Below are 16,201 nucleotides of genomic sequence, written 5' to 3' on the forward strand. Positions count from 1 at the left end.
CCGAGACCAATGCCCCTTTTAGTCCCGGTTGGTGCCACCAACCGGGACCAAAGGTCTCTTTTCAGCTCCAAAGGGCGGGAAGTGGCGGCCTTTGGTCCCGGTTGGTGGCACCAACCGGGACTAAAGGGGGGGCATTGGTACCGGTTAGTGCCACCAACCGGTACCAATGCACCCCTTTAGTCCCGGTTGGTGCCACCCCGGTTGGTGGCACCAACCGGGACTAAAGGGGGGGCATTGGTACCGGTTAGTGCCACCAACCGGTACCAATGCACCCCTTTAGTCCCGGTTGGTGCCACCCCGGTTGGTGGCACCAACCGGGACTAAAGGGGGGGCATTGGTACCGGTTAGTGCCACCAACCAGTACCAATGCACCCCTTTAGTCCCGGTTGGTGCCACCAACCGGGACCAAAGGCCTTGTGCTGCTATGCCCGCGTCGAAAGTTTAGTCCCACCTCGCTAGTTGAGAGGGGCGCGCAGTGGTTTATAAGCCCCACTGCCGCTCCCCTCTCGAGCTCCTCTCCATTGTAGGCTTACGGGCCTAATTGTCACTGCTATGCCTGATGGGCCTACTGGACCTTCTGCGGGCCTGAATCCTGGCCCATCGATGGGTTTCTAGTCGTATTCAGGCCGCGGTGGCCTAGTAGGTGGCATATTTTTAATTTTTTGCCTTTTTTTGTTTTCTTTTTTGCTTTATTTTTTTTGTTTCTACTTACAACAAAAAACTTATTTACTTTATTTTATTTTGTTTCTAATTACTTATTTATTTTACTTTATGATAATTCTTTTTGCTATTAAAGTTTCTAACAAAAAAGTTCTTTATGAAAATTCTTTTTGCTTTCAATGATTTTGAACAGAAAATACTTCGATAATTTTAGTTGCATCAATTTTATATAATTTTAGTTTCAATAATACTAGAGCTTGCTTATAATGTTTTGAACAGAAAATACTTTGATAATTTTAGTTTCATAAATTTTATTTATATTATTAAAGTTTATTTTATTTTGTTTGTACTTATATATTTTTATTAAATTTTTTATTATTTTGTTTCTAATTACTTATTTATTTTATTTGTTATTTTTCATGCACCATTTTTCATGCATTTACTGATTATTTTGAGCTGTAAGACCCTAAAATTGAAAAGCATTTCAAATGAACTCTGAAAAGGTTGAAAGTTGGCATGGTATGATCATTTCATCCACATAGCATGTGCAAGAAAGTTTAGAGGGTTACGGCAAAAACTGGATGCACTTCGTGTACAAAACGGACAATCTCTTTCGAAGTATCAGGATTTCATACGGAAACTCGTCTGTTACAAAGGGATTTTATTTTTTTAAACTTATTTGAACTCCTGACTTTTTGTGTGTTCAAAATGCACCATTCAAAGCCACATCATCAATTTTCAACCTTTTCTGACTTCATTTCTTATTTTTCATGCATTTATTGATTATTTTGAGCTATAAGACCCCGAAATTGAAAAGCATTTCAAATGAACTATGAAAAGGTTGAAAGTTGGCATGGTATCATCATTTCATCCACATAGCATGTGCAAGAAAGTTGAGAGGGTTACGGCAAAAACTAGATGCACTTTGTGTACAAAACGGACAATGGTATCATACTCGTCTGTTACAAAGTTAGCATGACATCATCATAATAGTTGCAGGAGAAAGTCTTCACTTTTTCTTCGCTTGTGTCGTTTGCTTATTGCGCCGTAACCATGGATAATCTTCATCATTTATCAGGATGCTTGGTTCAGCCTTGACTTTGAAGGGAGGAATTTCATGAAACTTTTCATAATCTTCAGACATGTCTGTCTTGCCCTCCACTCCCACGATGTCCCTTTTTCCTGAAAGAACTATGTGGCGCTTTGGCTCACCGTATGATGTATTCGCTTCCTTATCTTTTCTTTTTCTCGGTTTGGTAGACATGTCCTTCACATAGATAACCTGTGCCACATCATTGGCTAGGACGAACGGTTCGTCAGTGTACCCAAGATTTTTCAGATCCACTGTTGTCATTCCGTACTGTGGGTCTACCTGTACCCCGCCTCCTGACAGATTGACCCATTTGCACTTAAACAAAGGGACCTTAAAATCATGTCCGTAGTCAAGTTCCCATATGTCCACTATGTAAACATAATATGTGTCCTTTCCCCTCTCGGTTGCTGCATCAAAGCGGACACCGCTGTTTTGGTTGGTGCTCTTTTGATCTTGGGCGATCGTGTAAAATGTATTCCCATTTATCTCGTATCCTTTGTAAGTCAATACAGTCAAAGATGGTCCCCTGGACAACGAGTACAGCTCATCACAAACAGTGTTGTCACCTCTGAGACGTGTTTCCAACCAACTGCTGAAAGTCCTGATGTGTTCACATGTAATCCAGTCATCGCACTGCTCCGGGTGTTTGGAGCACAGACTGTTCTTGTGTTCATCGACATACGGGGTCACCAAGGTAGAGTTCTGTAGAACTGTGTAGTGTGCTTGAGACCAAGAATGCCCGTCCCTGCATATTATTGAGTCCGCTCCTAGCGTGCCTTTTCCAGTCAGTCTCCCCTCATACCGCGATTTAGGGAGACCTATCTTCTTAAGGCCAGGAATGAAGTCAACACAAAACCCAATGACATCCTCTGTTTGATGGCCCATGGAGATGCTTCCTTCTGGCCTAGTGCGGTTACGGACATATTTCTTTAGGACTCCCATGAACCTCTCAAAGGGGAACATATTGTGTAGAAATACGGGCCCCAGAATGACAATCTCGTCGACCAGATGAACTAGCACGTGCGTCATGATATTGAAGAAGGATGGTGGTAACACCAGCTCGAAACTGACAAGACATTGCGCCACATCACTCCTTAGCCTTGGTATGATTTCTGGATCGATCACCTTCTGAGAGATTGCATTGAGGAATGCACATAGCTTCACAATGGCTAATCGGACGTTTTCTGGTAGAAGCCCCCAATGCAACCGGAAGCAGTTGCGTCATAATCACGTGGCAGTCATGAGACTTTAGGTTCTGGAACTTTTTCTCTGGCATATTTATTATTCCCTTTATATTCGACGAGAAGCCAGTCGGGACATTCATATTGAGCAGGCATTCAAAGAAGATTTCTTTCTCTTCTTTCGTAAGAGCGTAGCTGGCAGGACCTTCATACTGCTTCGGAGGCATGCCGTCTTTTTCGTGCAACTTCCCCTGTTGTAGCATCATTGGGCACATCGTCTGGTTCCTCTTGATCTTCAGCAGCTTCCCCCGTTGCAGCATCACCGTATTCAGGGGGCACATAGTTGTCATCGTCCTCTTCTTCTTCGTCGTCTTCCATCATAACCCCTATTTCTCCATGCCTCGTCCAAACATTATAGTGTGGCATGAAACCCTTGTAAAGCAGGTGGGTGTGAAGGATTTTCCGGTCAGAGTAAGACTTCGTATTCCCACATTTAGGGCATGGACAACACATAAAACCATTCTGCTTGTTTGCCTCAGCCACTTCGAGAAAATCATGCACGCCCTTAATGTACTCGGAGCTTTGTCTGTCACCGTACATCCATTGCCGGTTCATTTGCGTGCATTATATATAATTAAGTGTGTCAAAAACCATTACAGAACATCATGAATAGATAATTAAGTGACCAAATTAATAGAAGTTCATCATCACATTAAAACCAAAGTACATACATAGTACTCATCTAACAACATATAGCTCTCTAGAGCATCTAATTAATTAAACCATACATTGAAACTATGTAAAACATTTCAATGCGAAAACAAATGTGATCATAATCGCAACCAAGGTAACAATTGATCCAACGGCATAATGATACCAAGCCTCGGTATGAATGGCATATTTTCTAATCTTTCTAATCTTCAAGCGCATGCATCCATCTTGATCTTGTGATTATCGACGACATCCGCAACATGCAACTCCAATATCATCTTCTACTCCTCAATTTTTTATTTTTTCCTTCAAGAAATTGTTTTCTTCTTCAACTAAATTTAACCTCTCGACAATAGGGTCGGTTGGAATTTCCGGTTCACATACCTCCTAGATAAATAAAATCTATGTCATGTTGGTCGGCATAATTTTCATAAACAATAAATGAACCAATAGTTATAAAGATAATATATACCACATCCGAATCATAGACAGGACGAGGGCCGACGGTGGCGGATACCAAAACCATCGCACTATATAATAACAAGCAATAAAATAGTAAGAAAATTAGACAAGTATCTATCTAAAGTAAGAATTTTTTCTTTCAGAAAGAAGATAAGAACAAGAGGCTCACCACGGTGGTGTCGGCGACGAGATCGGCGCGGGCGATCGACGGCGGTGAAGACGGGAATGGGACGTGATGGGCCGCTAAACCTAAACAAATCTCGAGGAAAATGGAGTTTTGAGGTCGAGCTTCGAGAGGAGAAAGCTTAACTAGTGTGGCTCGGGCATTTCATCGAACACCTCATGTGCATAGGAGGTGAGCTAGAGCACCACAAAGCCCTCCCTCGCCGGCCAGAGAAAAAGAAAGCACTGGAGTGCTCTGCTCGCGGGTGAGGGGTATATATAGGCACCGCATTGGTACCGGTTCGTGGCATGAACCGGGACTAAAGGGCAGCCTGTGGTCCCGGTTCAAGCCATCAACCGGGACCAATGGTGGTGGGCCAGGAGCGAGGCCCATTGGTCCCGGTTCGTCCCACCAACCGGGACCAAAGGGGCCAGACGAACCGGGACCAATACTCCCACGAGGCCCGGCAGGCCCCTGGCCTCACGAACTGGGACCAGTGCCCCCATTGGTCCCGGTTCTGGACTGAACCGGGACTAATGGGCTGCCCGGCCTGAACCAAAGCCCTCTTTTCTACTAGTGTATTTTAGTCTTCCCTGCTTATACGAGTATATTTTCTCCATGGTGGTATATACATTATTTGATTCAGAAGCCAGTGTTATTCTCCTTGGAAAATTAGATTTCTTATTTCCTCTGTATCTAAATATAAGACGGTTTTACAGCTAAAATGCCTTATATTTAGATACAGATGGAGTATAAACTAAATCTGACACATATTAGAGCAAGAGAGGCAAGGCAAGTCGGGCAATACATACAAACTCTCTTGCGATCATGCTGGAAAGTAAAATGCGGTGCAAACCAATATAGGTGTTGGTATATATCAACCAATCTGTTGATGGATGGTTGATTCATGCATACACACATACATATATGTCTTGACTTGGATCATCTGGCCATGAGTACTTCCACATGCCATCCATACCCATATTAACGGCCAATGGTTGTTGCGGCACCATTGCCTTGGACGTTGTTGCTCAGCCGGTCAACACCCTCTCCCGACACCTTGGACGACGACTCGCTCCCAGGCTCAACCCCAACCATGAAGCACTGGACTGCACCCATTTGCATCTGCATCTGCATCATCTGTTGTTGTTGGTAGGAGACCATTGGGTTGCCGCCCATCATCTCGTGGTGGTGGTTGTTCACCATGGGGAGCACCAAGCTGCCCGTCATCGACAAGCCGACTCTGGCGGCATGCAATTGGTATGAAGAATCTTCAGACCGAAACAACGGAGGCGCCAGCCTCTCGTTTTCCTCTCCTCCACTTCTAAAATGATTTTGGAAAAGATTTGCCTTTTTCTTCGCCCCTCTTCCGTTCGTCTTTTCATTTGCCTTGATGTCTTATTTGGCTCGTTTGCTCGTTTGGTTGGAATAATTGTGTATTTATTGCAAATCAGAAAACATAAGATCTACGGATCCTCATCTGCCTGCCAATCTTTTGAAGAGATCCAATTATTATGAACCAATTGCTAGTGAGTTTTGTGCACTAGATTATCTTTATGAAGTTTTGCTTGAAATTCGTGAATCTAAAAATTGTGATGAAGTACTTTATGAAGTGATTCACGGTCGATCTTTGAATAAAAAGCATGATTGTAATGATGTTATTATAAATTCTATTAATGTCAATTGTGCTAATAATATGCAAAACCCTAAGCTTGGGGATGCTAGTTTTGCTATGTCCACTATTTGTTGCAATGATCATGATTGGGTTGATTCTTCTTATGATCTTGAAAATTGATTTTTGCCCCATGATGAATATGAGATTGATAATAGTGTTTACAATAATATTGAAAGTGGGTTTGGAAGAGTGTCAAATTTAGATCCCACATATTTGGAGAATGTTCAATCTTATGAATTTTTTGATAAAAGTGGGTTTGGAGAGGTCATGACTTTAGTTAATGTTAATCCCACTATCTTGGAAGAGTGTCAACTTCGCATGTATGTGGATCGTGTTAAGAATATGTTATGTGATAGCTATATTGTTGAATTTGCTTATGATCCTACATGTAATTATTATGAGAGAGGAAAGTATGGTCGTAGAAATTTTCATGTTACTAAATTACCTCTCTTCATGCTGAGATTGCTATCGTCTCTTCCTTCTTCCTTGCATATGCTAGTTTTTTGCTTGCCTTGATAATTTGTTTGCTTATAAAATACCTATGCATAGGAAGTATGTTATACTTAAGTGTGTTTGTCACATGTTTTATGATGCTCTCTTTGTGCTTCAATTCTTGTCTTTCATGTGAGCATCGTTGAAATCTCAATGCCTAGCTAAGGGCGTTAAACAAAAGCGCTTGTTGGGAGGCAACCCAATTTTATGTTTTTCTTTTTAGGTCCTTTTTTGCTTTCAATAAATCATCTAGCCTCTGGTTAGATGTGGTTTTGTGTTTTAATTAGTGTTTGTGCCAAGTAAGACCTATGGGATAGCCTACGGTGATAGTTAATTTGATCTTGCTGAAAAACAGAAACTTTTGCGCTCACAAAAACAATTCTTATTATTAGCAGGGGCGTGATAAAATACTGATTATTTTTGAAATAGATTAATAAACAAATTTTCTAGGATTTCCTATTTTCTCAGGATTTTTGGAGTTACATAAGTATTCGAAATATTCAGATTGCTACAGACTATTCTGTTTTTGACAGATTCTGTTTTTTGCGTGTTGTTTGCTTATTTTGATGCATCTATGGCTAGTATCGGGGGGTATGAACCATGGAAAAGTTGGAATACAGTAGATATTACACCAATATAAATAAAGAATGAGTTCACAACAGTATCAAAAGTGCTGATTTATTTTCTTATACTAATGGAGCTACGACATTTTCTGTTGGAGTTTTGTGTTGTGAAGTTTTCAAGTTTTGGGTAAGGATTTGATGGACTATGGAATAAGGAGTGGCAAGAGCCTAAGCTTGGGGATGCCCAAGGCACCCCAAGGTAATATTCAAGGATCTCAAAAAGCCTAAGCTTGGGGATGTCCCGGGAAGGCATCCCCTCTTTCGTCTTCGTCTATTGGTAACTTGAGGCTATATTTTTATTCACCACATGATATGTGTTTTGCTTGGAGCGTCCTGTATGATTTGAGTCTTTGCTTTTTAGTTTGCCACAGTCATTCTTGCTGTACACACCTTTTGAGAGAGACACGCATGAATCGTGATTTATTAGAATGCTCTATGTGCTTCACTTATATCTTTTTTGCTAGGCAAAATTTGCTCTAGTGCTTCACTTATATCTTTTTAGAGCATGGTGGTGGTTTAATTTTATAGAAATTGATGAACTCTCGTACATAACTTATAGTCTCTAAACAGCATGGTAATTTGCTTTGGTTATAAAATTAGTCCTAATATGATAGGCATCCAAGAAGGATATAATAAAAACTTTCATATAAAGTGCATTGAATACTACAAGAAGTTTGATTCCTTATGATTGTTTTGAGATATGAAGATGGTGATATTAGAGTCATGCTAGTAAGTAGTTGTGAATTTGAGAAATATTTATGTTAAAGTTTGTGAGTCCCGTAGCATGCACGTTTGGTGAACCGTTATGTGATGAAGTCGGAGCATGATTTATTTATTGATTGTCTTCCTTATGAGTGGCAGCCAGGGACAAGCGATGGTCTTTTCCTACCAATCTATCCCCCTAGGAGCATGCGCGTAGTACTTTGTTTCGATGACCAATAGATTTTTGCAATAAGTATGTGAGTTCTTTATGTCTAATGTTGAGTCCATGGATTATACGCACTCTCACCTTTCCGCCATTGCTAGCCTCTCTAGTACCGCGCAACTTTCGCCGGTACCATAAACCCACCACATATCCTTCCTTAAAACAGCCACCATACCTACCTATTATGGCATTTCCATAGCCATTCCGAGATATATTGCCATGCAACTTTCCACCGTTCCGTTTACTATGACACGCTCCATCATTGTCATATTGCTTTGCATGATCATGTAGTTGACATCGTATTTGTGGCAAAGCCACTGTTCATCATTTTTTATACATGTCGCTCTTGATTCATTGCACATCCCGGTACACCGCCGGAGGCATTCACATAGAGTCATATTTTGTTCTAAGTATTGAGTTGTAATTCTTGAGTTGTAAGTAAATAAAAGTGTGATGATCTCCATTATTAGAGCATTGTCCCATGTGTGGAAAGGATGATGGAGACTATGATTCCCCCACAAGTCAGGATGAGACTCCGGACGAAAAAAAGAGGCCAAAAAAATGAGAGAAGGCCCAAATAAAAAAAATTAGAGAAAAGAGAGAAGGGACAATGTTACTATCCTTTTTGCCACACTTGTGCTTCAAAGTAGCACCATGATCTTCATGATAGAGAGTCTCCTATGATATCACTTTCATATACTAGTGGGAATTTTTCATTATAGAACTTGGCTTGTATATTCCAATGATGGGCTTCCTCAAATTGCCCTAGGTCTTCGTGAGCAAGCGAGTTGGATGCACACCCACTTAGTTTCTTTTTGAGCTTTTATAAACTTATAGCTCTAGTGCATCCGTTGCATGGCAATCCCTACTCACTCACATTGATATCTATTAATGGGCATCTCCATAGCCCGGTGATACGCCTAGTTGTGTGAGACTATCTCCTTCTTTTTGTCTTCTCCACGACCACCATCTATTCCACCTATAGTGCTATGTCCATGGCTCACGCTCATGTATTGCGTGAAAGTTGAAAAGTTTGAGAACATCAAAAGTATGAAACAATTGTTTGGCTTGTCATTGGGGTTGTGCATGATTTAAATATTTTGTGTGATGAAGATGGAGCATTGATAGACTATATGATTTTGTAGGGATAAGCTTTCTTTGGCCATGTTATTTTGAGAAGACGTAATTATTTTGTTAGTATGCTTGAAGTATTATTGTTTTTATGTCAATATTAAACTTTTGTTTTGAATCTTACGGATCTGAATATTCATCCCACAATAAAGAGAATTACATGGATAAATATGATAGGTAGCATTCCACATCAAATTTTTTGTTTTTATCATTTACCTACTCAAGGACGAGCAGGAATTAAGCTTGGGGACGCTTGATATGTCTCCAACGTATCTATAAATTTTTATTGTTCCATGCTATTATATTATCTGTTTTGGATGTTTTATACGCATTAATATGCTATTTTATATGATTCTTGGGACTAACCTATTAACCTAGAGCCCAGTGTCAGTTTCTTTTTTTCTTGTTTTAGAGTTTTGCAGAAAAGGAATACCAAACAGAGTCCAAACGGAACAAAACTTCCGCCACGATTTTTTCTTGGACCAGAAGACACTGATACGTCTCCAACGTATCTACTTTTCCTAACACTTTTCCTCTAATTTTGGACTCTAATTTGCATGATTTGAATGAAACTAACCCCGGACTGACGTTGTTTTCAGCAGAACTACCATGGTGTTGTTTTTGTGCAGAAATAAAAGTTCTCGGAACGGAACGAAAATTTGCGAGGAATTTTTATATAATAAATAAGAATTTCTGGAGCCAAGACTTGCGGAGAGGGGCACCTGGGTGGGCACAACCCACCAGGGCGTGCCCCCCTCTCCTAGCGTGCCCAGGTGGGTTGTCCCCACCTGGTGGCCCCGCTGACCCTGAAACCGACGCTATAAAATCACATTATTCCAGAAAAAAAAGCAGGGAGAAAGAATTATCGCGATCCACGAAACGGAGCCACCGTCACCTCTTGTTCTTCATCGGGAGGCCAAATCAGGAGTCTTTTTGGGGCTCTAGAGAGGGGGATCTTCGTTCTTCATCATCACCAACCCTTCTCCATTGCCAATTCCATGATGCTCCCCATCGGGGGTGAGTTATTCCTTCATAGGCTCGCTGGTCAGTGAGGAGTTAGATGAGTTTCATCATGTAATCGAGTTAGTTTTGTTAGGGCTTGATCCCTAGTATCCACTATGTTCTAGGATTGATGTTGCCATGACTTTGCCATGCTTAATGCTTGTCACTTTGGGCCCAGGTGCCATGAACTCAGACCTGAACCATTTATGTTATCATAATTATATCCATGTTTTAGATCCGATCTTGCAAGTTTTAGTCACCTACTACGTGTTATGATCTGGCAACCCCGGAGTGACAATAGTCGGGACCACTCCTGGTGATGACCGTAGTTTGAGGAGTTCATGTATTCGGGTTCTCTATTAAAAGGAGGCCTTAATATCCCATAGTTTCCAATATGGACCCCGCTGCCACGGGAGGGTAGGACAAAAGATGTCATGCAAGTTCTTTCCATAAGCATGTATGACTATTTACGGAATACATGCCTACATTATATTGACGAACTGGAGCTAGTGCCGTATCGCCCTAGGTTATAACTTTCTCATGATGAATATCATCCAACAAGTCACCGATCCAATGCCTACGAATCTACTTATATTGTTCTTGCAAAGTTACTACTGCTATCATCATTGTTACAATTGCTACAAAATTACTACTATCACTGTTACCGTTACCGTTGCTACTGCTACCATTATCAAAACTATCATATTACTTCGCTACTGATTACTTGATGCAGATAATTAATCTCCAGGTGTGGTTGAATTGACAACTCAGCTGCTAATACCTTCAAATATTCTTTGGCTCCCCTTGTGTCGAATCTATAAATTAGGGTTGAATACTCAACCCTTGAAAACTGTTGCGATCCCCTATACTTGTGGGTTATCAAGACACTTTTTTGGCGCCGTTGCCGGGGAGCATAGTTGTATTTTTTGAGTCACTTGGGACTATTATCAATTTATCACTATGAAGAATCCGAAGGATGCTAAGACTAAGATATTTTCCTCAAAGACAAGGGGAGGTAAGGAACTGCCATCCAGTTCTGCTTTAGATTCACCTTCTGTTATAAGTAAACTTGAAACACCACCACAATCTATCAATTCTAATATGTCGCAAGTTATTGATGGTGCTACTTCTACTATGAATGATGCTTATGATGATGCTAGTACCTTGCTTGATGATGATGTGCCACTTGGTGAATTTCTTGATGAACAAATTGCTAGAGTAATACAACATGATGTTGTTGAATCTTATGATGAGCTTGAAACTGAAACTCCTGAAACACCTGCTAGAAATAGCCTTCCTAGATATGAATTGCCTAAGGTACCGGAAGGTTATGTTATGAATGAGGAGACAACTAGAGATATTCTTGCTTGTAAGGATAAAGATGATCTAGAGAAATTATTATGCAAGTATAAAGAAAAATCTCTGAATGCTAGAATGATGCTAAGTTTGCTACTTCACCTATTCTTATTGATGATAAGGATTATGAATTCTCTATCGACCCAGAGTTAATTACTTTGGTTGAATCTGATCCTTTCCATGGTTATGAAACTGAAACTGTTGTGGCACATCTTACTAGGTTGAATGATATAGCCACCCTTTTTACTCATGATGAGAAGACTCGCTATTACTTTATTCTCAAATTATTTCCGTTCTCATTAAAGGGTGATGCTAAAGCTTGGTACAATACTCTTGCTCCTGGTTGTGTGCGTAGTCCCCAGGATATGATTTATTACTTCTCTGAAAAATATTTCCCTGCTCATAAGAAACAAGCTACCTTACAGGAAATATCTAACTTTGTGTAAACTAAAGAAGAGAGTCTCTCACAAGATTGGGGGAGGCTTTGCCAGTTACTTAATGCTTTGCCTGATCATCCTCTTAAGAAAAATGAAATACTTGATATCTTCTATAATGGACTAACCGATGGTTCTAGGGACTTCCTAGATAGTTGTGCTGGTTGTGTTTTCAGGGAACGAACTATTGGACAAGCTGAAGAATTATTGAATAATATATTGAAAAATTATGATGATTGGACTCTTCCTAAACCACCGCCTAAACCCACTCCAAAGAAGAGGGGTATATTATATCTCAGTCCTGAAGATATGCAAGAGGCAAGGAAATCTATGAAGGAAAAGGGTATTAAAGCCGAGGATGTTAAAAATTTACCTCCTATTGAAGAAATACATGGGCTTAATACACCACCACTACCTAAGGTGGTAAAGGAAAATTCTTTAATGAAGCTCAGTGATAATGATAATCCTCACAATATGCACCCTAGTCAATGCCTTTATGAGTTTGAAAACTACATTAGAAAACAAGATCACTTCAATACAAATGTTATGAAACAATTGAATTATAATTCTGATATGATTGCTCGCTTGAGTGACTTGTTATTAGAATTTCAAATGATGTTAGAGGTGTTGGAAAACATGCTTCTATGGTTCAAACTCAGTTAGAACAAGTTGCTAAATCCCAAAGAGAGTTGCTTGATGAAATGAATAATAACATACATGACTTTGCTGTTAGAGTTGCAACTAGAGGAGGTAAAATGACTCAGGAACCACTTTATCTTGAGGGACACCCGAAAAGAATTGAACAAGACTCACAAAGAAATAACACTAGGTCACCTAGTCCTTCTAGAAAGAAAAAGAAGAAGAAAAATGATAGGACTTTGCATGCTTCTAGTGAACCTGAAATAGAAAAACCTCATGATGATGATAATGAAACTTCTATCTCTGATGCTGAAACTCAATTTGGTAATGAACACTCACTTTTGATAATGAAAAAGATAATGATGAAGTTCATGAAGATGCTCAACCAAACAATAATAAAGAACCAAATAATGATGTTGAGATAGAACCACCTGTTGATCTTGATAACCCACAACCTAAGAATAAAAGGTATGATAAAAGAGATTTCATTGCTAGAAAACACGGTAAACAAAGAGAATCATGGGTTAAAAAACCATGCCTTTTCCACCCAAGTCAATTAAAAAGAAAGATGATGAAGAATTTGAACGCTTTGCTGAAATGTTGAGGCCAGTCTTTTTGCGTACTCGCTTGACTGATATCTTGAAAATGCCTCCTTATGCAAAGTATATGAAAGACATCATCACTAATGAGAGAAAAATAGCATAAGCTGAAATCTCCACCATGCTTGCTAATTATACTTTTAAAGATGGAGTACCTAAAAAACTTGGAGATCCGGGAATACCAACTATACCTTGCTCTATCAAAAAGAATTATGTGAAAACCGCTTTGTGTGATTTTGGAGCTGGTGTTAGTGTTATGCCTTTCTCTTTATATAAAAGACTTCATTTGAATAAACTCACACCTACTGAAATATCTTTGCAAATGGCTGACGAATCAACTGCCATACCTATCGGTATCTGCGAGGATGTGCCCGTTGTTGTTGCTAATGTTACTATCTTGACTGACTTTGTTATACTTGAGATGCCTGAGGACGACAACATGTCGATTATCCTTGGTAGACCCTTCCTAAATACTGCAGGGGTTGTTATTGATTGAAATAAAAGCAAGGTCACTTTTCATATCAATGGTAATGAGCATACGGTGCATTTTCCGAACAAACAATTCCAAGTGAATGGTATTAATGTTATTGAAAAATCTCCGATAATCACTGTTGGATGTTTTAAATACCTATACCTACTACAAAAAATAAATATGAAATGCTTATTGTTGGGGACATTCATATCCCCATTGAGGTAACTTAGTGATTTACGAAAGTTCTTCGGTTTCATGCTAATCGAAAGTGGTTGTTAATAAGACCTGATCAACCTTATTAATGAATCATTTTTAAGCGGTATGAAGTTGATGAATTTAGTAAGCACTACCTTATGTCCTTCCTTTTTATTCTCTGTTTTTATTAGTTAAATAAAATAAAATGCCATGTTTTGTCTGTTTTCTGAATTTCCCGTGCAATAAAAAATGGCCCCAAAATAAAAGTTCTCAGAATGCTCTGAAAATTTAATACAATTTTTCTAAATATTTCTGAATTTCAGGTGCAAATAATATCAGAGGGAGGTGCACTAGGTGGGCACAACCCACCTGGGCGCGCCAGGACCCCCAGGCGCGCCCTGGTGGGTTGTGGTCCCCACGTGGGCCCCCTCACTTATCACTTCATCCCACATCATCACTTACCTCCAGAAAAAAATCTGCATTGCTCTCTATCCCGTGTTCTTGCTCTCAAAACCGCGGATTTCGATCTCTTTGCTCGAAGCTCCGTTTTTGAAACTGTTTCGGGGGATTGTTGCTTGGTATGTGACTCCACCGTTTGTCCAATTAGTTTTTGTTTTAGTGGTTTATTTTTTGAATAATTAGCTACTCTTGGTGCTGCTGTAGATGAGCTTGCATGTTGAATTCTTAGAGTTCTAAGTAGTTTGAATGCTTGTTATGGCCTCTATGCATCCCTATGAGTAGTTGCTATAAATTTAATAAAGTTTTGTTGGCAAATTTTTGTCAATCGAACATTTTAAGAAAATTGTACGCGAACATGATGAACCTATTTGGAAGGAGTTCTTCGAGGAGGAGATCCTCGGGAGCATCTTTTAGTGACAGTTCCGCTCGCCGGTCTGTTGTTGAACCAAGTGAAAGTTCCACACGAGTGCCGCCACCAAAACATGCTTATGGCCTTGCGATGATTATATGGTGCGTGTGGGCATTAAGGATGAATTTGAGCAATATGTTCACAATGCCGGTCTCGGTCCCTACATTTCAGGTAAGTGTGAACAACGCCACATTCTTACTGAATCGTTTGCCAAAGGATTTAAATTCCATCCCTGTGAGTCTAGGGTGTCGTCTATGCTTTATGATAATCCATTTACCATCTCACTAGAGAATTTTGCTTACCACTGCAAACTCCCGTTTTGAGGTCCACTTGATGAACCGCCAAAGGCTGAGTACCAATCATTCTTGATTAGACTTTGCTACGGTGAGACAAGGGGAGTGACACAAGGAAGAATAAAGAGCATTCATTTTCCCACAATTCAGTACTTTGCATTATTTAACGGGAAATGTATAGTAGGCAAGTAAGACCGTAGTACGCTTTGTGCTGCAGACTTGATCCTCATACACACTGCTCTCACTGGTGAAAGGAATTATAACCTTGGAGCAATTGTTGCTCGCAGACTTCAGCACAATGCTAACAGTGGCTATTTCTATGGTGGAATATATGCCACGCGTTTAGCACGATGGTTGGGTGTTTCGCCTTTTCCCTTTGATCCTATCCTACCCACGCAGTATTTAGATTTTAACACCTTAAAAGACCATAAGATCCTTAAAGGAAAGATTGATAACTTCACTTACAATCTATTATTCAACCAAAAATCTGTTGTGCACAAATATTTGCCTGCACCTGCTCTTTTTGACTATCACAGCAAGGGAAGATATTTTGTTCTTGAGAGCGAGGCCCGAGCTCACAATGCAGCAGTGGAGGCAGCACGGCAGGCGAGGCATCCGCACCGAGAGCCTCCGTGAGTTACCACGCCAACTACTATCTAGGCTACCGACCAACTACCAAGTTAGGACAAAAGCCTAAGCTTGGGGGAGTACATGTTCTCACTGACATTACATTCATGTCCACTTATTTTCATTTGTTTTGTTGGTGTTCACACTTTTTCATTGTATCATCCATGCTTAGATTTATTTTCTTGCTTTCTTTTTGTGTGTTTCAAAAACTTTAGAAAAACCAAAAAAATTAGTTGTAGTAGTTTACTTTCTATGCCACTAGTGCAGAACCGGGCTTTAGCGCCGGTTCGTAAGGGCCTTTAGTGTCGGTTCTACAACCGGCACTAAAGAGTGGAGACTAAAGCCCCCCCCTTACTACCGGTTCGGCACGAACCGGCGCTAAAGTGCCACCATGTGGCACGAGCCAGGCCCGGGTGCTGGTAGACCATTAGTAACACCAACCGGTACTAAATGTTTGGGGGGGGGGTTTGGTTTTATTTTTTATTTTTCCATTAATTTTGTGTTTTCTATTTAATTCCTTTTTGTTTGCTGGTATTTTACGATACTACATATTGTACACGTTATGTATATATATAAATAGATTTTCTCGTGGAACCGCAT

The sequence above is a fragment of the Triticum aestivum genome, chromosome 5D (assembly GCF_018294505.1).
Source record: "Triticum aestivum cultivar Chinese Spring chromosome 5D, IWGSC CS RefSeq v2.1, whole genome shotgun sequence".
Lineage (NCBI taxonomy): Eukaryota > Viridiplantae > Streptophyta > Magnoliopsida > Poales > Poaceae > Triticum > Triticum aestivum.